The 24,471-nt window shown below is 35.5% G+C and overlaps 1 pseudogene; it reads left to right on the plus strand.

Moving 5' to 3' along the window:
- Positions 1-9,799: 9,799 nt before the first annotated feature.
- Positions 9,800-10,295, plus strand: LOC112607696 (annotated as a pseudogene).
- The last annotated feature ends 14,176 nt before the right edge of the window (positions 10,296-24,471 follow it).

Consider the following 24,471-nt stretch of genomic DNA (forward strand, 5'->3'; position numbering starts at 1 on the left):
AATGCCTTTGACGAGCTGACAGAAGTAGGCTTCAGAAGGTTGGTAATAACAAGCTTCTCTGAGCTAAAGGAGGATGTTTGAACCCACCACAAGGAAGCTAAAAACCTTGAAAAACGATTAGATGAATGGTTAACTAAAATAAACAGTGTAGAGAAGACCTTAAACGACCTGATGGAGCTGAAGACCATGGCATGAAAACTTCGTGACAGATGCAAAAGCTTCAATAGCTGATTTGATCAAGTGGAAGAAAAGGTATCAGTGATTGAAGACCAAATTAATGAAATAAAGTGAGAAGACAATGTTAGAGAAAAAAGAGTAAAAAGAAATGAACAAAGTCTCCAAGAAATATGGGACTATGTAAAAAGACCACACCTATGTTTGACTGGTGTACCTAAAAGTGATGGGGAGAATGGAACCAAGTTGGAAAACATTCTTTGGGATATTATCCAGGAGAACTTCCCAAACATAGCAAGGCAGGTGAACATGCAAATTCAGGAAATACAGAGAACACCACAAAGATACTCCTCAAGAAAAGCAACCCCAAGACACAGAATTGTCAAATTCACCAAGGTTGAAATGAAGGAAAAAGTGTTAAGGGAAAACAGAGAGGAAGGTCCACTTACCCCCAAAGGAAGCCCATCAGACTAACAGCAGATCTCTCATCAGAAACCCTTCAAATCAGAAGAGAGTGGGGGCCAATATTCAACATTCTTAACGCAAAGAATTTTCAACCCAGAATTTCATATCCAGTCAAACTAAGCTTCATAAGTGAAGAAGAAATAAAATCCTTTACAGACAAACAAACACTGAGAGATTTTGTCAACATCAGGCCTGCCTTACAAGAGCTCCTGAAGGAAGCACTAAACATGGAAAGGAACAACCAGTACCAGCCACAGCAAACACATGCCAAATTTTAAAGGCCATTGATCCTATGAAGAAATTGCATCAAATCAATTAATGGGCAAAATAACCAGCGAACATCATAATGACAGGATCAAATTCACACATAACAATACTAATCTTAAATGTAAATGGACTAAATGTCCCAATTAAAAGACGTAGACTGGCAAATTGGATAAACAGTCAAGACCCATCAGTGTCCTGTATTCAGGAGACCCATCTCATGTGCAGAGACACACACAGGCTCAAAATAAAGGGATGGAGGAAGATCTACCGAGCAAATGCAAAGCAAAAAAGACAGGGGGTGCAATCCTAGTCTCTGATAAAACAGATTTTAAACCAACAAAGATCAAAAGAGACAAAGAAGGCCATTGCATAATGGTAAAGGGATCAATTCATCAAGAAGAGCTAACTATCCTAAATATATATGAACCCCATACAGGAGCACCCAGATTCATAAAGCAAGTCCTTAGAGACCTACAAAGAGACTCGATTGCCACACAATAATAATGGAAGACTGTAATACCCCACTGTCAATATTAGACAGATCAATGAGACAGAAGGTCAACTGGGATATCCAGGACCTGAACTCAGCTCTGCACCAAGCAGAAATAATAGACATCTACAGAACTCTCCACCCCAGATCAACAGAATATACATTCTTCTCAGCACTACATCACACTTATTCTAAAACTGACCACATAACTGAAAGTAAAGCACTCCTCAGCAAATGCAAAAGAATGTTGGAAATCACAACAAACTGTCTCTCAGACCACAGTGCAATCAAATTAGAACTCAGGATTAAGAAACTCACTCATAATCGCACAACTACATGGAAACTGAACAACTTGCTACTGAATGACTACTGGGTAAATAATGAAATGAAGGCAGAAATAAAGATGTTCTTTGAAACCAATGAGAACAAAGACACAATGTACCAGAATCTCTGGGGCACATTTAAAGCACTGTGTAGAGGGAAATTTATAGCACTAAATGCCCACAAGAGAAAGCAGGAAAGATCTAAAATCAACACCTTAACATCACAATTAAAAGAACTAGAGAAGCAAGCGCAAACAATTATTGCCTCTGAAATTGAGGCAATAATTAATAGCCTACCAACTAAAAAAAAGTCCAGGACCAACAGATTCACAGCCAGAATCTACCAGAGGTACAAAGAGGAGCTGGTACCATTCCTTCTGAAACTCTTCCAATCAATAGAAAAAGAGGGAATACTCCCTAAGTCATTTTATGAGGCCAACATCATCCTGATATTAAAGGCTGGCAGAGACACAACAAAACAAAGAGGATTTTAGACCAATATCCCTAATGAACATCGATGCAAAAATCTTCAATAAAATACTGGCAAACCGAATCCAGCAGCACATCAAAAAGCTATCCACCATGATCAAGTCGGCTTCATCCCTGGGATGCAAGGCTGGTTCAATATATGCAAATCAATCAATGTAATCCATCACATAAACAGAATCAACGAAAAAAAACCACATGATTATCTCAATAAATGCAGAAAAAGCCTTTGACAAAATTCAACAGCCCTTCATGCTAAAAACTCTCAATAAATTCGGTGTTGATAGAACATATCTCAAAATAATAAGAGCTATTTATGACAAACCCACAGCCAATCTCATACTGAATGGGAAAAAACTGGAAGCATTCCCTTTGAAAACTGGCACAAGACAGGGATGCCCTCTCTCACCACTCCTATTTAACATAATGTTGGAAGTTCTGGCCAGGGCAGTCAGGCAAGAGAAAGAAATAAAGGGTATTCAATTAGGAAAAGAGGAAGTCCAAATTGTCCCTGTTTGCAGATGACATGATTGTATATTTAGAAAACCCCATCATCTCATGCCCCAAATCTTCTTAAACTGATAAGCAACTTCAGCAAAGTCTCAGGATACAAAATCAATGTGCAAAAATCACAAGCATTCCTATACACCAGTAACAGACAAACAGAGAGCCAAACCATGAGTGAACTTCCATTCACAATTGCTTCAAAGAGAATAAAATACCTAGGAATGCAACTTACAAGGGGTGTGAAGGACCCCTTCAAGGAGAACTACAAACCACTGCTCAATGAAATAAAAGAGGACTGAAACAAATGGAAAAACATTCCATACTCATGGATAGGAAGAATCAATGTCATGAAAATGGCCATACTGCCCAAGGTAATTTATAGATTCAATGCCATCGCCATTAAGCTACCAATGATTTTCTTCACAGAATTGGAAAAAACTGCTTTAAAGTTCATATGGAACCCAAAAAGAGCCCGTATTGCCAAGACAATCCTAAGCAGAAAGAACAAAGCTGGAGGCATCACACTACCTGACTTCAAACTATACTACAAGGCTAAAGTAACCAAAACAGCATGGTACTGGTACCAAAACAGATACATAGACCAGTGGAATAGAACAGAGGCCTCACAAATAACACCACACATTTACAACCATCTGATATTTCACAAACCTGACAAAATCAATAAATGGGGAAAGGATTCCCTATTTAATAAATGGTGCTGGGAAAACTGGCTAGCCATATGTAGAAAGCAGAATCTGGATCCCTTCCTTGCACCTTACACAAAAATTAATTCAAGATGGATTAAAGACTTAAATGTTAGACCTAAAACCATAAAAACCCTTGAAGAAAACCTAGGCAATACCATTCAGGACATAGGCATGAGCCAGGACTTCATAACTAAAACACCAAAAACAATGGCAACAAAAGCCAAAATAGACAAATGGGATCTAATTAAACTAAAAGCTTCTGCACAGCAAAAGAAACCGCCATTAGAGTGAACAGGCAACATACAGAATGGGAGAAAATTTTTGCAATTTACCCATCTGACAAAGGGCTAATATCCTGAATCCACAAAGAACTCATACAAATTTACAAGAAAAAAACAGCAACCCCATCAAAAAGTGGGCAAAGTACATGAACAGAAGACATCTATGCAGCCAACAGACACATGAAAAAATGCTCATCATCACTGGTCATCAGAGAAATGCAAATCAAAACCACAATGAGATACCATCTCACACCAGTTAGAATGGCAATCATTAAAAAGTCAGGAAACAACAGATGCTGGAGAGAATGTGGAGAAATAGAAAAGCTTTTATACTGTTGGTTAGAATGTGAATTAGTTCAACCACTGTGGAAGACAGTGTGGCGATTCCTCAAAGATCTAAAACTAGAATTACCATTTGACCCAGCCATCCATTATGGATATATACCCAAAGGAATATAAATTATGCTACTATAAAGACACATGCACACGTATGTTTATTGTGGCACTATTCACAATAGCAAAGACTTGGAACCAACCCAAATGTCTATCAATGATAGACTGGATTAAGAAAATGTGGCACATATACACCATGGAATACTATGCTGCCATAAAAATTAATGAGTTCATGTCCTTTGCAGGGATATGGATGAAGCTGGAAACCATCATTCTCAGCAACCTATCACAAGGACAGAAACCCAAACACTGCATGTTTTCACTCATAGGTGGGAACTGAACAATGAGATCCCTTGGACACAGGACGGGGAACATCACACACCGGGGCCTGTTGGGGGGTGGGGGCTATTAGGAGAAATTCCTAATGTAAATGAGTTGATGGGTGCAGCAAACCAACGTGGCACATGTATACCTATGTATCAAACCTGTACATTGTGCTCATGTACCCAAGAACTTGAAAGTATAATTAAAAAAAAAAAGAAAAAAGAAAAAGAAAAGGAGGCACAATGAACTACATAGTTTTTGAGAGTTCTAAGAAGTGTCTATTGATAGTGCTAAAACTAGTACATGAGTGTCTTGATACCAAAAAACAGTGTTGTCTCACTATTTTTAAAATATTGAAAAGCAGCGTTGTTTGACTGTTTAAACAGCAACAAAAAAAGTTGGTCGGGCGCTGTAGCTCACACCCATAATCCCAGCATTTTGAGAGGCTGAGGCAGGAGGGTAATGAGGTCAGGAGTTTCAGACCAGCCTGGTGAGCATGGTGAAACCGTATCTCTACTAAAAATACAAATATTAGCTGGGTGCAGTGGTATACACCCGTAGTTTCAGCTACTTGGGAGGCTGAGGCAGGAGAATCACTTAATCCCGGGAGGCAGAGGTTGCAGTGAGCCAAGATTGCACCACTGCACTCCAGCCTGAGTGACAGAGCAAGACTCCATATGGAAAAAAAAAAAAAAAAAGTTTGCTACTTTTTAGGATGAAATGTTTCATTAGATAATTCCGTTTCCAAATAGTTTTTAGTGAACTATTCAGTGAAATTAGGAATATTTTATAATCTGTCATAGTACAAATGGAGATAAAAATGGATAAAACTTAACGGTCTTAAGGGTCAAAATGTGTCAATGCATATTTCAATGAGAGTTACCACCTGTAGAATTAAGGATCTGCATGGTATTCAAAAATCAGCCAAAGATGACTTTATTCTATTTAAAAAACCTATGGACATTCTTATGACAGTTTCTTACATTTTTAAAGTTTCAATGCTCTCATAAGCCTTTGAGGCAATGCCCTCATTCTTAATATCTTGGAGCAAATTGTACATAAACACATCCTACCAAAAGCATTTTTTAAATGAGCAATGAACTGGTTTTTTTCCCCTAATCTTGCATTAATGAGTGATTTGGGTATGTTGTCTTGAGTTTATCCATTTCACTCTTGTTATTCTGTAAAGCACACAATTCTCAGATTTATGAGATTTATATTCAAGTTTTGTTTCTGACTAGCTTTGTGTACTGGGAAGGTCATTTCCACACTATCAACTACCTGGATGGCAAAATTAAAACAGGCTCATATTTCCTGAAGAGATAGCAAACATAAGTAGAAATACAATTTATAAGATTTGAATATCTAAAAGAGGATTTTGTGCCAATCTCTGGTAAAAGTGTGTTTGCATTACCATTAGAAATCCATACAGCTTAACACATTCAGGTTCAGAACAAGCTTAATCTTTTGAGTCTAGAGAATTCAACTTCACTGGGAATTTTTCTGAAACATTTAAGGCATTATTCTACCTGTACTGTGACAAGTCTAAGGTTCGATGATAACAAATAACTGATTTAGTTGGTACTGACAGGACATCTCATTATCATGTGATTATCCCTTTAGCTTATTAATAATAATGGTGATAATTATAATTATAAAATTAGTATCTGGAAAGAGCCTTACAACATATATTATTGTATATAAAGAAACAAACCATGAAAGTTAATATTAGGGTCAATATTTCACCTGGTAATTCAGTATACGGTGGCAGATGTTGACAATATCATTGAGTCTTTTTAACATGGCTAGAACTTCAAAAATATCTCTTTGAGGGAGTCAGGACACCGGGAGTTATAACATAGAAACTCACAAAAGAAATACTTTATGTATTATAAAGTCAAATATATACAATACCAATATCCAAAATCAGGATGCTGCACTAGAGTATGAGTTTGGGCAAATGTCTCCACTTCTGTGTTGTAAGAAAGTCAGTCATTAGTGGGACTGATTTCTTTGCTGGGACTACCAAGGGCAAAATTTTTCCTTTTCAAGGAATATATGATTATGTATACTATAAATATACCTAAGATAGCTATATAGGTAGGGAATATATTGTGAGTCTGAATTATGTCCTCTGCTATCGTTTAACCATATATTTGAACTGCTATATTTCAAGTGGTATACAAGCCTATTTGTATATGAAACTAAAGAGTTTTCCGGAAATATTTATCAATGAAAATCCAAACCATGCACCCGTCAATGCCATGTGAACTCTTCAGTTATCGGAGGAGAATAGTTGTTATGGATTTTTATTAGAAGCCAGCATAATTTGAAATCAAGGAAGTCATACATTAAGCATTTCACGGTACACTGGGACATCAACATCAAAAACATGGATTCATATCTTATGTAGGGGACAGATGTGTAAGGTAAAAATTTAACAGAGTTTACAAATAACTTCAGAAAGTACTATCACTCAATAAGGGCAATAAGCCCAGTTCTTCCTCCAGCGTTTCAATAGATTACTATTTTGGTTAAGCATTAAATGAATTCGATTAGGCTTAAAGGCCATTTTTCATGAAAAAAATACATTTAAACATGTATTAGTATCATAGAAAAGAGACTGAACAATGAGGGGGCATATGTATGAAAATAGAGCAAATAATGATCTATCAATAACTTTCATGCCATGCTCCCTCCAGGACATAAACTGACTGAAATAAGGGGTGAGATTACTAGCAATTAATTTTTAACAAATTAATCAGAGTATGTTCAACCGTGCTGTTCTTTCATCCAATACAATGGTTCTCAACCAGGCATGATTTAGTTCCTCTGAGGACATTTAGCAATATCTGGAGACATTGTGCCATAGTTGAGAAACTCTGATAAAAGAATGCCATAATATGGGAAAAACATTTTCCTCCCCCCTCGTCATACATAGTGTCGCCTACAGTCTGACACCTATATTAAATATTATCTATGTGCTCCCCAATCCCACTCTTATTCTCTTGACTTTGCTCCCTGTCCTGACCTTTGTAAATTATCCCTTTTATTTAACTTTATTTAAATTATGCAATTTAAGTATGTAATTTATTTCTTGCCAGGACTCTAACTGATACAGATCCTCTTGAATCCAGTGCTTTGGTGCTTAAAGAAAGATAATAAGCAGTGTCTAGTAGAGGCAGAGGCAATTGCTAGGGAAAAAAGAAAAAGAAAAACAACCACAACAACAAAACCTCAAGTAATCACTTTTGTACCCAGTGACTCGGTTAGTTTAGGGATCTAAGACAACTCTTAGAGTAATGCTTGCCAGTCCAAGCAACTCCAATGTGTGATAGAGGTGGCACTGCACAGAAGAAAAGACTAGTTGTACCCATAAAAGGGTCAGTTCTCTTTCATAGGAATAGAACTAAGCAAAGTGGCAACAGAAATTATTGAGTGTTGTGTGGTAACTGAGAAAATTGTCTGCAAGCACATTTGAGATAACTCCAAAACATTTTAAAAATAATCTTTAATCTAATTTTCCAACTTTGAATATTCTTTACTCATTATGAAACTCTTCTGCAGTAATGCTTCCTGCTCAATTTCTTTGTGATTCCTTATGAATCATGGATTCATGGATTTATGGATTTATGAATCCATGATTCATCCATTTAATAAATGTTTTTTAACAACTTCAATTTGACATGCTAGCCATTGTTCTTGGGAATAATACTTATCTGAAATTCTCCCAAGGTTCTCATCTTGAGGTCACAGGGGCCCTTGAATATCTCACATTATGATATCTTATTGCCTTCAGGGAGTTTATATTCCAGTCCTCCTTATTAGGCCACCCTGAGTTGCTGAGGTCCCTCTTGATCTACATGTAAACTCTCCAAAATTACGGTAACCTTCTAATATATATGACAAGAATTTCGCCCCTTATTTTCGTTTCTATTTTTAATCTTTTGTAGCATTTTCTTTGTTCAATGCAGGGAAATATAATTAATTAACTAATTAAAAGTGAAAGTTAAAAGCCACTGCATTAGATTGTGAGACTCATCAACACACTAATGAATGAAATGTAATTTATCTCCAGAGATGAGTAATTTCTAAAGTGATGATCAACAAGTGAACTCATATACACCATCCGAAAGCTTCACGTGACCACTGAAATCAATGTGGATTTTTTTTAATGTGGTATTTAGAATTTCAGTGTTTACAAACACCATTTTGCCTTTATTATACACTTTAAAATGTTGCACATGAGTTGATCACCTTGTTGGTAAACATTTATTGAGCATTTACTATGTATCAGCATAAGGCCAAATGTTTGGGATACAAAGGTGTCTGTCACTGAGGACTTGACAATCTAATAGATGTGTTATACAAATAAGAAAATAATTGCGACAAATGAATATAATATTCAAAGTATTACAGATGAACAGCTTAATGGGAAGAAAAATAAATATTTGCTGAATGTATATTCCAGTTGACGAGGACAATGCTAGATGCAGTGACCATGTGTCAGTACTTCTCTGATTTTAATGAATATGCATACAAGTAACCTGGAGATTATGTTAAAATGCATACTCTGATTAAAACGTTTTGAGTAAGGCCTGAGATTTCTCATTTCTAACATGTTCCCAGGTAATGCCAATTCTGATTCTATTTGGGAACACCTTGAGCAAGAAGATTCTAACATTCACAATCACACTCAATTTTTTACAGTAAGAGGGAGCGAGTTTCAGAGAGACAAATGTTTTGCTCAAAAATATATAACTAACCTTGGACTGATTTGAATTTTTTAGATTCCAAAACACGTTATTCAAGTAACCAGTCTTGAGTAGTTACTGGGAAGGGTGAGTTAAGTAATATGAGCTTCACAAGTCATATAACATTTGAATTAGTGAATGGTGAAGGAAAATATAGATGTTTCCAGGCAGCATATAACAGGTAAATAGGTGATTTAGAGTTGATGTGATTGTAGTGGTGTCCAAAGAGTGAATTGGTTACCAGCTGAAATCAAGCTAGAAAGTATGATCATAAAATTTAGAGGGATACTTAAGAAAACCAAGAAATGTTTTTATTTTTATAAAAACAGGTCATGGAAAATAATTGAATAGCTGTTTAAAACAACCTGATGGATTTTTTAGGAAGCTCAATCTGGATGATTGGGATGGGATGGGTATTCATCCTAGAGATATTAGAAAATAATTTCATTATACTGTGGTTATAGAAGATACCCTGAAAACATATTTAAAAAATAGTTCACCGTCCATAACTGATGTCTGGGCCTGCTGCGGCAGAGTGGAGGGTTGGTTGGTAAGGCCTCCTTCCCGGCTGAACAACGTGCCTCCATGCACATTAGGCCACTAGCCTGCTTGCATGGGTGTGGGGGCGATGGTCACAATTAATGCCTTAGAAGAAGAGAGCTTCATACATTCCTTCTCCTCTGACTCTGATGCACAGCTTGGTGCTGTGTGGTTGCATATTCAGAGTACATTATCGTAGATGAGTTCCAGTTATTATAGAGAAATTTCATGGACAAGTGCTACCAGGAGTTTGAAGACAGGGAAGAGAATAAACTCAATTGTGTGCCTGTTTTTAGTGAATATATTTATTTGGTGGAAAAGTATATTGAAAGACAGCTTCTGGAGCAGATTCCTCGATTTAACATGGCAGCTTTTACAACAATGTTACAGCAAAGTGAAGATGAAGTGGCTGGTGACATATTCAACATGTTACTCCCATTTACAGATTTTCTAGCTTTTAAAGAAATGTTTGTAGAATACAGAACAGCAAAAGAAGGCTGGAGACAAGACGTACATGGTGGTTTAGTGGTGACTTGTGCAAATTATCCTTGAGGCCAGCTTCCTAGAACAATCTACAGCACTAGGTCCTACCTCCAACCAATGAATAGGATCATTCTGGATGTCACTGACACATAGGACAATAGTCTCAGCTAGTGATGACAAAAGAATACATCTTGAAAAGACTGACTCTGTTCTACAATAGTTTGTTCATGTTAAGTATTGATAGGTCAAAACCAATATGACTTAACCCTTCTGGACCCATTTCTCTTGAAACACCTTCAAGTATTCATTAACCTTGGTGCTTAGTAACCCTAGTACGCCTGCCCTCCCCAAGTAGATACCTCTCTCATGTGCTTCTGAGTCAGACTTTTCTGGAGCAAGCCCATGTCAAGGATTCTACCTAGAGGACCTCTTCCCCCAGCATACATGTCGGTATGTTAATAGTGTGGAATAACCCACCATCACAAATCCTCTTTGTTTCAGCAGGCTTTGCATAAATATTTTTGTATACTCACAGCTCTTTTTAATATGAATTGGAGTTTCTGTCCTTAAGCCTCAATAGGGTTTTTGATATTTATTTAGGGTATTACTCAAGCCAGCTGTCTGTCTTGAGATTTCTGAATCTCCTGTGATCACAGGTTATCTTGGCTGTAGAAATCAATGAAAATAGATATACTTTACCTTAAAGCCACAAGTGAAAATCAACTCCATTTGCAGTCTTTGTGTCACTGTCTTCTAGTCCTGATGAGCCCCACTATACCTAGAAGTCTCTTTCAAGCATTCTTTTTGAAAAAATATTCTTATAGATGAATACTCAGGCTAACCTAGAGGATATGATGTTGGAACCTCCATGATTACCCACATGGAGATGAAAGTAATATATGCTATGTGATGTTTTTAGTTCTTAGTGCTATGAAGTCAAAAATACTTTTTTTGTTGGCATTCATTTCTATTTTACTGGACACCAATGAATATATGTTTTGTGCTAGAAATGTACTAAAAGGTATGCTGTTCTTAAAGCATGTTAAATGTGTTTGTGCATACTTGCTGAAAATTCTTTCTGTATAAACCAGTTAGGTTCTACGTAGTAGACAGTGACTCTGCAATTTCTTCTTCCTGTCAAAATCTCTTTTACTGAGATGATATTCTGCTGATTTAGCTCAGCCTGGGTAGGATGTAGTAAACAGCTTTACTAAGTTCTCTGTCTGCTTTGGTTTAGTGCAATGTATGGTAGACTATTACTTACCAGGAAACATGTATGTCACATCTCTAGAAAGAAGAAAAAAACATAGTAGTTCAACTCCCAATGTGTACCTTTGATTTTTTAAGTAAAATGAGAATCTGTACTGACTTTCACTTAGCTATTCTGGTTTTAAAGGATGAGTTACAAATTATGTGTTTTTCTGTCCTGATATGTCACTTATTAACTAGTTTTACAACATCCATAAAATTTGAGGTGTTTTTCAAGAAATATAAAATAAAATAATAGTTTAAAAATACTTCTAGTAATTAGAGACCAATTCATAAGGAAGCAAAGGTAAGAGGCGGTCAAGAATCTCGGATAAATTTTAGCTCTGGTTGTTAGGTGAATTATGACTTCATGTCTGACAGTGAGGAACCAGGAGAAAGAGCAGAGTTGGACAGAGAGAATAACGGAAAACTTGCAGTCCAACAGACCTTTGCAGTAGCTTCTGCAGATGAAGCATATAATTTAAATAATGGTTAGAATTTGCTATGCAAATATTCATAATCAACTTGGCATCACCCTGATAGCAGAACATTATATTGGTTGATTATTAGAACATACACATATCTTATTTGCTGAGTAGCAGCTGCAGGATCTTAAATTAAACCATAGTTAAAAAACACAATCACTTCCTCCAAGACCTTATAATTTCATATAAACAGAAAACTCATTCCATCATCCAGCTACTCAAATGAAAAAAAAAACAACAAAGTGCAAAGAATTTAAAGAGAAGAGAGATAAAAGAGTTCAGCTTCTAGATGTAGTTGACAGAAATTGCTAGATGGCTGCAGTTTTAGTCTATTTCTAAAATTGTAAGAACAACAATAACACTATAAAAATGAGAGATAAGCATAGAGAATAATCTAGCTGTGTCAAAGCTGAGTGAGTCATCCCCATCCTTTTGATGATATTTGCCCTAAGGATGTATTTCTTCTTCTTCTATTATAATTCTATAAATAATTCTTTTGGAAACAGAATGAAAAAGCAAGCATAGCAACAACCTACTTATTCCAAAATTGGGATCAGATATATTTTCTCATTTGAAATGTAAATGAGAACTAGGATAAAAGTAAGGAAATAACAAAGCAGTGAAGCTGGTCAAAAAGAATCCAAGTATCAAAATTTATATATCTTTCTCAATGAAGCAATACTCAAGCCCTCACTCAGCACTTTTTGGATCACATCATTTTACATCATTCTAATAAGTATGGTGATCTAGTTTTCCTAACAAACCTTGGAGGCAATGAGGCATAGTGGAAAGAGTAAAATCTTCAGATTCATGTATTAGTTTGTGAATGTCTCAAGAAAGGAAATCTAGTATATGCCATATATCTTGCACTATGTATTCTCAACATTGTTAATATACGCTGAATAAAATCTGCACAACATGCAATAGGGAACTTTTCATTTGTCATGTCACCCCTGTGAGCCTTTCTCAGTTGCAAAATGATGAAAACACAATCCGACAGAGGCACACAACTTGCACAACATGCAACATGGAACATTGCGTTTGTCATGTCACCCCTGTGAGCCTTTCTCACTAAATGAGATTTAAAATCATCCAGCACAATGCTTAGCACATGATACATATCTATAGCTTCTGGTTCTTAACTCACAGTACATTAGAAGTAGAAAATTGGGAGGCTAGGAAAAAAGGGCTGCTGGCATTGAGAACACAAAGAATAGTGGCTGCTGAGAAACAAGTAGTGAGAAATACAGAAGAAAAGATTATTAAAATTTAAGTACAGGAGTCCATATAATTTTAGAAAAACCTATAGCCAACATCATACTAAACATAAAAGATTAATTTTTTTTTGTTTGCCTCTCAGATCAGGGAAAATATATGAATGTCCACTCCAAAAACTGATTTTCTATGTTTCACAGGAGCTTCTAGCCATTACAGTAAGACAAGGGAAAGAAACTAAAAGCAGCCATGTTGGAAAGGAAGAATATTGGCTTAAAAGGCAGATGACATAATCATATTTGTGGAACTATGATGGAATCATCAACAAAGCTGTTGAGTTTAGCAAGGTTGCAAGACATAAAATCAATACACTAAAATCAATTATATCTCTATATACTAGCAACAGTCATAAATTGAAATTAATCAAAATATTCTAAATAGTGTAAAAATATGAAATACTTAGGGTTAAATATGACAAATATGTAAAACAACTGTACATTAAAAACTATGAAACACTGCTGAGAAAAATTAAGAGACCCAAAAACTAGATAATTTTTTTCATAGCTCAGAAGACTCAATATTGTTAAGATGTCAAGTCTGTAAAAATTGCATTTATAAAGTTAATACAATTCCAATCAAAATTCAGCCAGCTATTTTGGGGAAACTCAAAAGTTGATTCTAAAATTCATTTCTTTGCATAAAATGCAAAGAAATAGAACAATGAAAAAAAAAAAAACAGAAATGGTAGAAATAAAGAAGCATGACACTGGCCGATTCTGGATCTTACTAGAAATCTACAACAATCAAAATAATGTAGTAGTATTTTCAAGATTAAAAATGCATCAACCAAACTGAATACAGTCTAGAAATACACTTACATACACACAGCTGTTATTTAACACAGACACAAAGGCAACTGAGTGGAGAAAGTACAGATTTTTCTTTCAATAAATTATGCTGAAACAATTCGATATTCATATCTAAAGTTAAATAAACGAAAAGAACTTTAAACCATACCTTAAGCCAATTATAAAAATTAACTCAAAATGGATTATGACTTTAAATATAAAATGTATAAAACCGCTAGAAGAAAATAAATGAGATAATCTTTGTGTGTTGCATAAAGCAAAGATTTAATTACATATGACAAGAAATATTCAATTTATTAAAAGAAAACAAGTAAGTTGGAGTTCATCAAAATGGAAACTTCTATTTGAAAGATAGAGTTAAAGGAAAAAAAGACAAACCATAGACTGGAAAAATATATTTGGAAATTACGTACCTGATAAGGTACTTATATATAGAACATATAAAGGACTCTCAAAATTCAAATAATAGAAAACAAATCATACAGTTAAAAAAATGGCAAAATATTTAGGCAAACACTTCACCAAAAGAAATACAAAGATAGCAAATAAACACATTTGAAGATGCTATAATTAAAATGATTGTCCATGGTGAAAACGTTTTTGAGGATGTGGAGAAACTCAAACACTGGCATATGCTTCCAGTGGGAATAAAAAAATGATACAATTGATTTTGAAAAAGTGTTGGGGAAGTTTCCTGAGAAGTTAAACATAGATCTACTTTATGCTCCCACCATCCCACTTCTAAGTATTTTCCCAAGAGAAATAAAAGTGTATGTTCATCAAAAAAGATTTGCACACAAATACTCAAAGCAGCTCTATTTGTAATAGTCCCAAACGGTAAACAATTTTAGTTTTTGTCAAAATGTAAGTAAATGTAACAATAGTGATCTATCCATTCAATGGAATACAACTCATCAGTAAAAATTAAAAATGGACTATTAATATAGGCCAGTATGATGAATTTCAAAACAGTTAAACTGAGTGAAAGAAGCCAGACAAAAAGAAGCCAGACCTCCTACCAAAAAAAATTATACAATATGATTCTTTTCATTTAAAATTCTAAGAGATAAAAAAGAACTTCTAGCAATAGAAAGTAACATCAGTGGTTTCCTGTGGGTGGGTTTAAATGGCAGGATAGGGCAGGAGTGAAGATTATAAGGGGGTAAAGGGAAACTTTTGGTACTGTTGATATGTACATTTTCTTGATAGTTATGACACTTTTCTAGTCATATTAATTTGTCAAAACTTATCAAATTGTTCATGTTAAATGAACATGACTATTTTGTCAATTATACCTTAGCATAGCTGTTAGAGAGAGAGAGAGAAGGAGTAGGAAGATTAGGAGTTAACAAGGAGGAGAAAGTCAGGAGCAGGCCCCACTGGGAAGGTGAGATTTGAAAAAGGCTTTAAAAGGGAAAGGAAGTTAGTTACACTACAGAGGCAAGAGCAAGGCAAAGACCCTAGGGAAAGTGTATGGTTGGCAATGGGGCCAATGTGCCGGAAGCACAGTGAGAAAGGTCTAGTGTACTAGGAGGTAAAGTAAGAGAGGTCCCAAATCACCTCTATGCATTTTAAAATTTTTATCTCTTACCATAAGTAAGATGTATAGCTATTGAAGTTGTTATGCAGAGGATGACACTATCTAGTTAGATTTTTAAAAAATTTCTCTGGCTGTTGTGTTAAGTATAATCTTTAAGGGGACAAAAGTGAAAGTAGAGAGGCCAATCAGGAGGCTATTACAAAAATTCAGAGAAGAAATGATATAGTTTGAGATAGGATGGCAACACTGCAGCATGTAGGAACTAATTAGATTCTGCCTGTGTTTTGAAGGTAAAGCCAACCGTTTTTTCAAATGGATTGAAAATGGAATATGAAACAAAGAGAGGAGTTTTCTTGAGTTGGTTTTCACAACCATTCTCTTCCTGTCGTTTATCTATCAAAGCTTTCAGTTTTGTTCAACTTCCTGTCAATGTAATCCAAAAAAGACTAACCAGTTCAGTGCAGAAGGAGCCTCTTATATTGCACATTCTCTGTGGATTTGGGCTAAATTTATCTGGCACTGTATTACCACTCAGTTGACTGTAATTGAAATTGCAGAAAAAAAGCATTATGTCTGCTAATTGTCTGCTTCTTCAAAAATGTTTTTCTGTTTCTTTCATCAATGTTTTGTAGATTTCATTGTCGGAGGCCGAGACGGGCGGATCACGAGGTCAGGAGATCGAGACCATCCTGGCTAACATGGTGAAACCCCGTCTCTACTAAAAAATACAAAAAGCTAGCCAGGCGAGGTGGCGGGCGCCGGTAGTCCCAGCTACTCGGGAGGCTGAGGCAGGAGAATGGCATAAACCCGGGAGGCGGAGCTTGCAGTGAGCTGAGATCCGGTCACTGCACTCCAGCCTGGGCGACAGAGCGAGACATTGTCTCAAAAAAAAAAAAAAAAAAAAAAAAAAAGTTTTCACCTGCTTGCTTAAATTTATTCCTAGGTCCTTTATTATTTTTGGCAGCTATTGTAAATGGAATTTCTTTCTTACATTTAGAGCTAATTTGTTGTTGGTGTACAGAAGTACTACTGATTTTTGTATGTTGATTTTGTATCTTTCAACTTTATCAAATTATTTTATCACTTCTAATAGGTTTTTGATATAGTCTTTAGGTTTTTCAATAGGTAAGATTATGTTGTCTGCAAACAGGGACACTCTGACTTTCTCCTTTCCAATTCTGATTCACTGTATTTCTTTCTTTTTCTTTTCTTCTTTATTTTTCTCTTTTCTTTTCTTTCTTTCTTTTTTCTATCTCTTTCTGTCTCCCCTCCATTCCTTCCTTCCTTCCTTCCTCCTTCCCTCCCTCTCTCTCTCTCTCTTTTTTTTTTTTTTTTTTTTTTTTTGAGACGGAGTCTTGCTCTGTGGCCCAGGCTGGAGTGCAGTGGCCGGATCTCAGCTCACTGCAAGCTCTGCCTCCTGGTTTACGCCATTCTCCTGCCTCAGCCTCCTGAGTAGCTGGGACTACAGGCGCCCGCCACCTCACCCAGCTAGTTTTTTATATTTTTTTAGTAGTGACGGGGTTTCACCGTGTTAGCCAGGATGGTCTCGTCTCTCTCTTTCTTTCTCTTCCCTTAATTGCTGTGGCTAGAACTTCCACTACTATATTGAATAACCATAGTAAAAGTAAACATCTTTTCCTTGTTCTCGTCCTTAGAGGAAAAGCTTTTAATGTTTTCTCATTCAACATGATGGTAGCTGTGGGTTTATCATATATGGCCCTTGCTGTATTAAGGAATATTCTTTCTATATCTCATTTGTCGAGTTTTTATCATGAAGGCATGCTGAATTTTGTCAAATGCTTTTTCTACTTTTACTGAGATGATTAAAGTCTTTTGTTTCTCATTCTGTTAATGTGATTTGTCATATTTACTGATGTGTGTATGTTGAAACATTCTTGCCTTCCTAGGATAAATCTCACTTGATTGTGGTATACAATCTTTTTGATGTGCTGTTGGATTTGGTTTGCTAGTATTTTGTTAAGGATTTATAATAAAGCTATGCAAAACTGCATCAGAGCTAATGGCCTGTAGTTTTCTTTTTTTGTGGGTCTTTGTCTGATTTCAGTATCAGGGTGATGTTGGCTTCATAGAATGGGTTTGTATAAATTACTACCTCTTCAATTTTTTGAATAGTTTCAGAAGAGTATGTGTTAGTTCTTCTTTAAAAGGTTGTGAAATAGGGCTTTGACATGATCCTCTGTGAGGCTTTTCTTTGTTGGGAGAGATTTTATAGTACTAATTCAATCTCAATGCTTCTGATTATTCTGTTCAGGTTTTCTGTTTCTTCTTGGTTTAATCATGGTAGGTTATACGGGTTGAGGAATTTATTTATTTCCTCTAAGTTTTCTAATTTGTTGGCAGATACTTGACCAAAATAGCCTCCAATGATACTTCGTATTTCTGTAGTATCAGTTGTAATGTCTCCTTTATTGTTTCTGGTTTTGCAAATTTGGGTCTTCTCTCCTTTTCTTTTCTTAAAAACGGGAAGACATCCATGTTCATGGATTGTGTATTAGTCTGTTCTCACACCACTATAAAGAATACCACCTAAGACTGGGTAATTATAAAGGAAAACAGGTTAATTAATTCATAATTCTGCAGGCTTAACAGGAAGCATGGCTAGGAAGCCTCAGGAAGCTTACAATCATGGCAGAAGCAAAAGGAAAAGTAGGCACCTTTTTCACAAGGTGGCAGGAGGGAGTATGTGTGAGAATGAGGAAGTGCCATACTTTAAAACCATCAGCTGTCTTGAGAACTCACTATCATGAGAACAGCACATAAAACCTGCCCCCATGATCCAGTCACCTCCGACCTTGTCCCTCCCCTGACATGTGGGGGTTACAATTCAAGATAAGACTTGTATGGGGACACAGAGACAAACCATATCAGATTGGGAAAATTAATATTGAAAACATGACCATATGACCCAAAGAAATCTACAGATTTAATGCAAAACCTATGAAGATATCAATGGCATTATTTATGAAAACAGAGAAAACAATCTTGAAACTTATGTGAAGCCACAAAAAAAACCATGAATAACAAAAACAATACTGAGCCAAAGAAACAAAATGTGCTCAAGGAATCATACAACATGACTTGAAAATATACTTCAAAGCCATAGTAATCAAAACGTCCATGGTGCTGGCATAAAGACTGATGTAGACCAATGGAACAAAATAGAGAGAAATAAAGAATACACAGAAATAAATCTACGTATTCACAGACAACTGACTTTTAACAAAGGCACCAATAACCTACATTGGGGAAAGGACAGTTGTATAAATCACTGGTGCTGGGAAAACTAAATATCTCCATGCAGAAGAATGAAACTAAACCCCTAACTTTCACCATATGCAAAAATAAAACCCAAACTACAAAATATTTAAATATAAGATTAATATTTCATAAATATAAGATTCATGATACTACTTAAAGAAAATATAAGGGAGACGCTTCAGGACATGGGTCTAGGCAAAGAAAATATGAATGAGACTAAAAGCACAGGCAACAAAAGCAAAAACAGACAAATGGGATTGCATCAAGCTAAAAACTTTCTTCACCTCAAAAGAAATAATCAGAAGAGTGAAGAGAGGACCTGCAAAATGGGAGAAAATATTTGCAGACCATTTATAGAACAAGGAATTAATACTGAGAACATACTAGGAAACCAAACAGCTTAACAGCAAAAAAATCTAAAAATCTGATTAACAAATGGGCTAATAATATGAATAGATGTTTCTCAAAAGAAGACATAAAATGGCCACCAAGTATACAAAGAAATGTTCAACATCACTAATCATTAAATAAATGTAAATTAAAATGATGATGAGATATCACATCAACATAGTGAGAATAGCTATTATCGAAAAGACAAAAAACATGCCACTACCTCTGAGCATAGGCACATGTGTGGAAACTGCTGCACTGCTGCTACTAGCATGCATGGATGATGATGCTCCATCACCACACATGTGCATGCAGACATGAATCACCACACATGTGCATGCAGACACTCCCACACTGGAGTACATGTGCATGCTGGCCCCACTTCCACCACCCTGATCAAGTGCTTTTGTTAGCAACACCCATAAGAGTGTTGGTTGCCAGTGGACTGGGAGCACTCAGCCCTTCCAGCACAGCAGGTTCTTAATCTTGAGGGGCCAGAGAATAAACCAATGCCCTGATACCTGCCGCCTAGGGTGAAGACATGCAGTCAGCAGTGCTAAGCTCAGGTTTGACAACCAGAAATTATGCAGCATGAAGCCATTCATCTGAACTCAACTTATACCACAGTCAAATCCTCAAGGGCATCAAAGTATATAAAATAAAAATAAAAAATAAATCCAAACCAAACCAACTGCAAAGTTCAAAGGAACATTATCCCACAGAGATGAGAAAGAAGCAGCACAAGAACTCTGGCAACTCAAAAAACCAGTGTCTTCTTACCTCTAAATGACCACACTAGCTCTCCAGCAATAGTTCTTAACTAGACTTAAATGGCTGAAATGACAGACTTAGAATTCAGAATCCAGATAGCAATAGAGATCATCCATATTCAGGACAAAGTTGAAACCCACTCTAATGAATCTAAGGAACTTAATAAAATGATAGAAGAGCTGAACAACAAAATAGAAATTTTAAGAAAGAGAAAAACTGGTCTGAGACAGCTGAAAAGATCACTACAAGAAATCTGTAGCACAATCAGAAGTATTAAAAACAGAAGAGACCAAGCTGAGAAATGAATCTCAGAGCTTGAAGGCCAACTCAATCTGACATAAAGAACAAAGAATAAAAAAGAATGAACAAAACCTTCAAGAAATGTAGGATTATGTAAAGAGACCAAACCTATGATTCAATAGTGTCCCTGAAAGAGAGGGAAAAAGAGAACTAGCAACATGGAAAAAATAATTGAGGAGAGTATCCATAAAGATTTCCCCAACCTCACTAGAGAGGTCAATATTCAAATTCAAGAAATTCAGAGAACCCCTGTGAATTATTATACAAGATGACCATCCCCAAGACACAGTTATCAAGTGATTCAATGTCAATGTGAATGGAAAAAAAAAAATGATAAAGGCAGCTAGAAACAAGGAGCAGGTCACCTACAAAGGCAATTCTATCAGGCCAGCAGCAGACATTTCAAAAAATAAAAAATGCTGATGAGAATGTGGAGAAAAAAATAACTCATACACGTTAAGTGAAAAGGCAAATTAGTACAACCACTGTGAAAATAGTATTGAAGTTCTTTTTAAAAATACAAATAGATCTGTCATGTGATCCAGCAATCTCACTACTGGGTAGTTGTCCAATGAAAAGTAAATCATATCAAAAAGCTATCTGTATCCCCATGTTTACTGCAGCACTATTCACAATAAACAAGATACGGAAGCAACCTACGTGTCCATCAACGGATGAATAAGGAAAATGTACTATACATACTTGGAATGCTATTTAGTCATACAAAATAATGAGGTCCTGTCACTAGCAGCAATATAGATGAGCCTGAAGAACATTATGTTAAGTAAAGTAAGTCAGGCACAAAAAGATAAATACTGCATGTTCTTACTCATCTGTGCAGCAAAAAAGGTGAGCAACTAGTAGAGAGTATAATTATGATGACTAGAAGCTGGGAAAGGTGGTATGGGAAGGAGATAGGGAGAGATTGTTTAAAGAATACAAAATTACAGCTAGAATGAATAAATAAATTATAATGTTCTATAGCACTGTAGGATGACAACGATTAACGATATTTTTTGTATATTTTCAAATAGCTAAAAGAGGATTTTGAATGTCCTCAACGCAAAGAAATGATAAATGTTTGAGGTAATTTATATGCTAATTACTCTGATTTGATGATCACTGCACATTGTATATATTTATCAAAATATCATGTTCCCTATAGATATGCATAATTACATGTCGATTGAAAACAAAGAAAATAGATATATCCAAATCAAACAGACATTTCTTTCTCACTTGCTTAGATTTTCATTTTAGTGAAAACAAATAACAATGTAATCTTATATGCAAAAAAAGCCATTTTCTTCAACTTTGCTGTCATTTTTTGAAGGAATTATAGTTATTTTGCATGTCTTAAAAACATATATCTAAACTGTCCAAACTAAATGTCCAAAATTTAACTTCCATAAATTTTGTAAAATCAGCCATTTTCATTTTAGGATACTTGCCCAATTTAAGAATAAATTCTAGTTTGTTGGAAAATCTAGCTTCGTGGTAATTCAATTTAAATATATATTGAGCAAGAAAATATAAGTATAGAAAAAAGAGATGATTATTGATTGATTAATATATAACTCATGACTTTCTTTATTGCCTTGATTTTAAGGAAGCAGAGGTCAATTATTTTCTTTGAACTTAGGTATCCTGCTGTATTTATTTCTTACTTTCCTCTTCATCTCCTTTTAATTGACATTTTCTAAGGTTTGTTTTGTTTACTGAGGTATTCTTAAAGGAACATACCTATTCTATAAATGACTTCAAATTTCTTTCTAAAGCAAGTTGAATGTAAATAATAAAACATAATTTATCAAGTGTCTAATGAAAAATACAACAACCAAAAATAAGTCTGACTGAAACTGCAGGTACATAGAATGGATTGAATGTTGTCACTTTATGTTTTTATTAGTCCCAATAAGCTTTTAAATTTTTAAAACCGTATTACTTACTGAACATGATTAAAATAGCTCACATGGTCTGCTAGGATAAAGAGTATCTTTAAAGCAATATAAACTTAAATATACTGTTATTTGTTACTACTTTTGGCAGAATAAAATTATATTGGCTTTCACTTCTATTTCATTATTAATGATATAGGAAATATTCTCACAATAATTTTTTTCAAAAGTGTTACTTTACAAAAAGACCAAACAGGTCAGCCAGTTTACCAAAAAATAATTATTATCACATAGCATTAAGATAATAATTCAAAAATATTTTGTACCTAAGAGTCCTTTTGTTATTTTGTTATTTTCTTTCTCATAGGCTAGACATTCCTTGACATTACTAATAATCAGAACTTCTTTTTAATCAGCATAAAAAAAAAAACAGGGTTAACACACTGAGGTGATATAAGTGCAACCAAACTGGAAAAAAAAAAAAAAAAAAGATTTTTTTCTCGGCCTTCCCACCACTTTTCTGTACAATGTCACATTTAGGCTTTGCAACAGTTAAGCGTAATGCACAGACACCTCCACCCCCCAACAGACAGACAGACAGACACACACACACACACACACACACACTCCCCAGACTCTTGAGATGCCTTGGCCACATATTGGCTCATTAGATTTCAGTGCAGCTGTGATGAGGAATCCCACACACAGGACCATGATCTGACTTCAGGAACGCCTCACAGTATCTTTCTGCTTATCTGCCTTGGAACTTTCTCCAAAGTCATAAAAAGCCACTCAGCCATTATGTAGTTATGGCTCAGAATGTGGAAGAATTAGTGCCTTCAAGAGCAAGCAGCAACCAATGAGGAATGAGAGTCAGCAGATAGATTCTGATCCTCCCTATTTTTGATTCTATTCATTTGGATGCATATTCTATTTGATTTATCAGTGGGTCCCCAGAGGTGCTAAGTCCCAGTGTTCACAGTAGCAGTTAGCTCATTATCACAAATAGTCTTTTTTCCATTTCTTGCCTCACTTTCCCCATTCCCTCACTTCCCCTTCCTTGGACTGTGTTCCAAGTAATTTACATGCAAATGCTGATTACAGACTGATTGTGAGGCAACTCAAACCAAAATAACTGCCTTTATGTGCTCTAAGGATTCAGGGACTTCCATGAAAGAATTGATATCTTTAGACCACTACTATTTCTTAAATACAAACCATATGTACATACTTATAACTAAAATATTTCAATCAATGCTTACAGCAAATCTGAGAGATCATTATGAGCTTGGTTTGCAGGTATATTTGTGCTGCAGTTAACAATTAGGAAGGCTGACTTTCAAACCTAAGTCAATCTGGTCCCAAACTAATGTTCTTTCTATTATATTAAGTCTCCAATTATATTTTCAGCAATGCATATTTCTCCCTAAAAAATTGGAACAACAATTCTTATGAACATGGATAAACAACAGAGCTTGTCTTAATAATCTTCAAAGAACTGCAGTGTCTGACAGCACCTCTCAAGTTACATTTCAAAGGAAGAGCTTCCTCCTTTGAGGGAGTTCTTCTGTTGTTTTGGTTATTTGCCCACGTGTTATTGCTTCTGCTCTGGCTTAATTCCAACTCACAAACCCTCGATAGCCTATATGATTTTCCTTAAAACTATTACAACATCTATTGTTCTGCTCTTTACATACTGGCATAGTGGAATGAGAATCAGTGAAGCATTCTGAGACATAATAAAGCACACTTTTTAAAAATTGTGTTGCAGTTGCTTTGGGGGTGTTCATCATAAATTATTTGTCCCAGCCAATGTCTAGAAAAGTATTTTCTAGGTTTTCTCCTATAATTTTTATAGTTTGAGGTTTTACATGGATGTCATTAATCCATCTTAAGTACAGTTTTGTATATAGTGGAAGGTAGGGATCCAGTTTCATTCTTTTCATTCTTCTGCATACAGCTGGCCAGTTTTTCCAGCACTATTTATTGAATATTGTTTATTTTTGTTTACTTTGTCAAGGAGGAGTTGGTTATAGGTGTGCAGTTTTATTTCAGAGATCTCTATAGTGTTCCATTAATTTGTGTATCTGTTTTTTACCAATAGGATGCTGATTGGTTACTGTAGCCTTACAGTATAGTTTGAAGTCAGATAATGTGATGCCTCTACCCGTGTTCTTTTTGCTTAGGATCGCTTTGGCTATTTGGGCTCTTTTTTTAAATCCCATATGAATTTTGGAATAGTTTTTTGTGTTTCCATGAAAATGACATTGGTAGTTTGATAG

The sequence above is a fragment of the Theropithecus gelada genome, chromosome 15 (assembly GCF_003255815.1).
Source record: "Theropithecus gelada isolate Dixy chromosome 15, Tgel_1.0, whole genome shotgun sequence".
Lineage (NCBI taxonomy): Eukaryota > Metazoa > Chordata > Mammalia > Primates > Cercopithecidae > Theropithecus > Theropithecus gelada.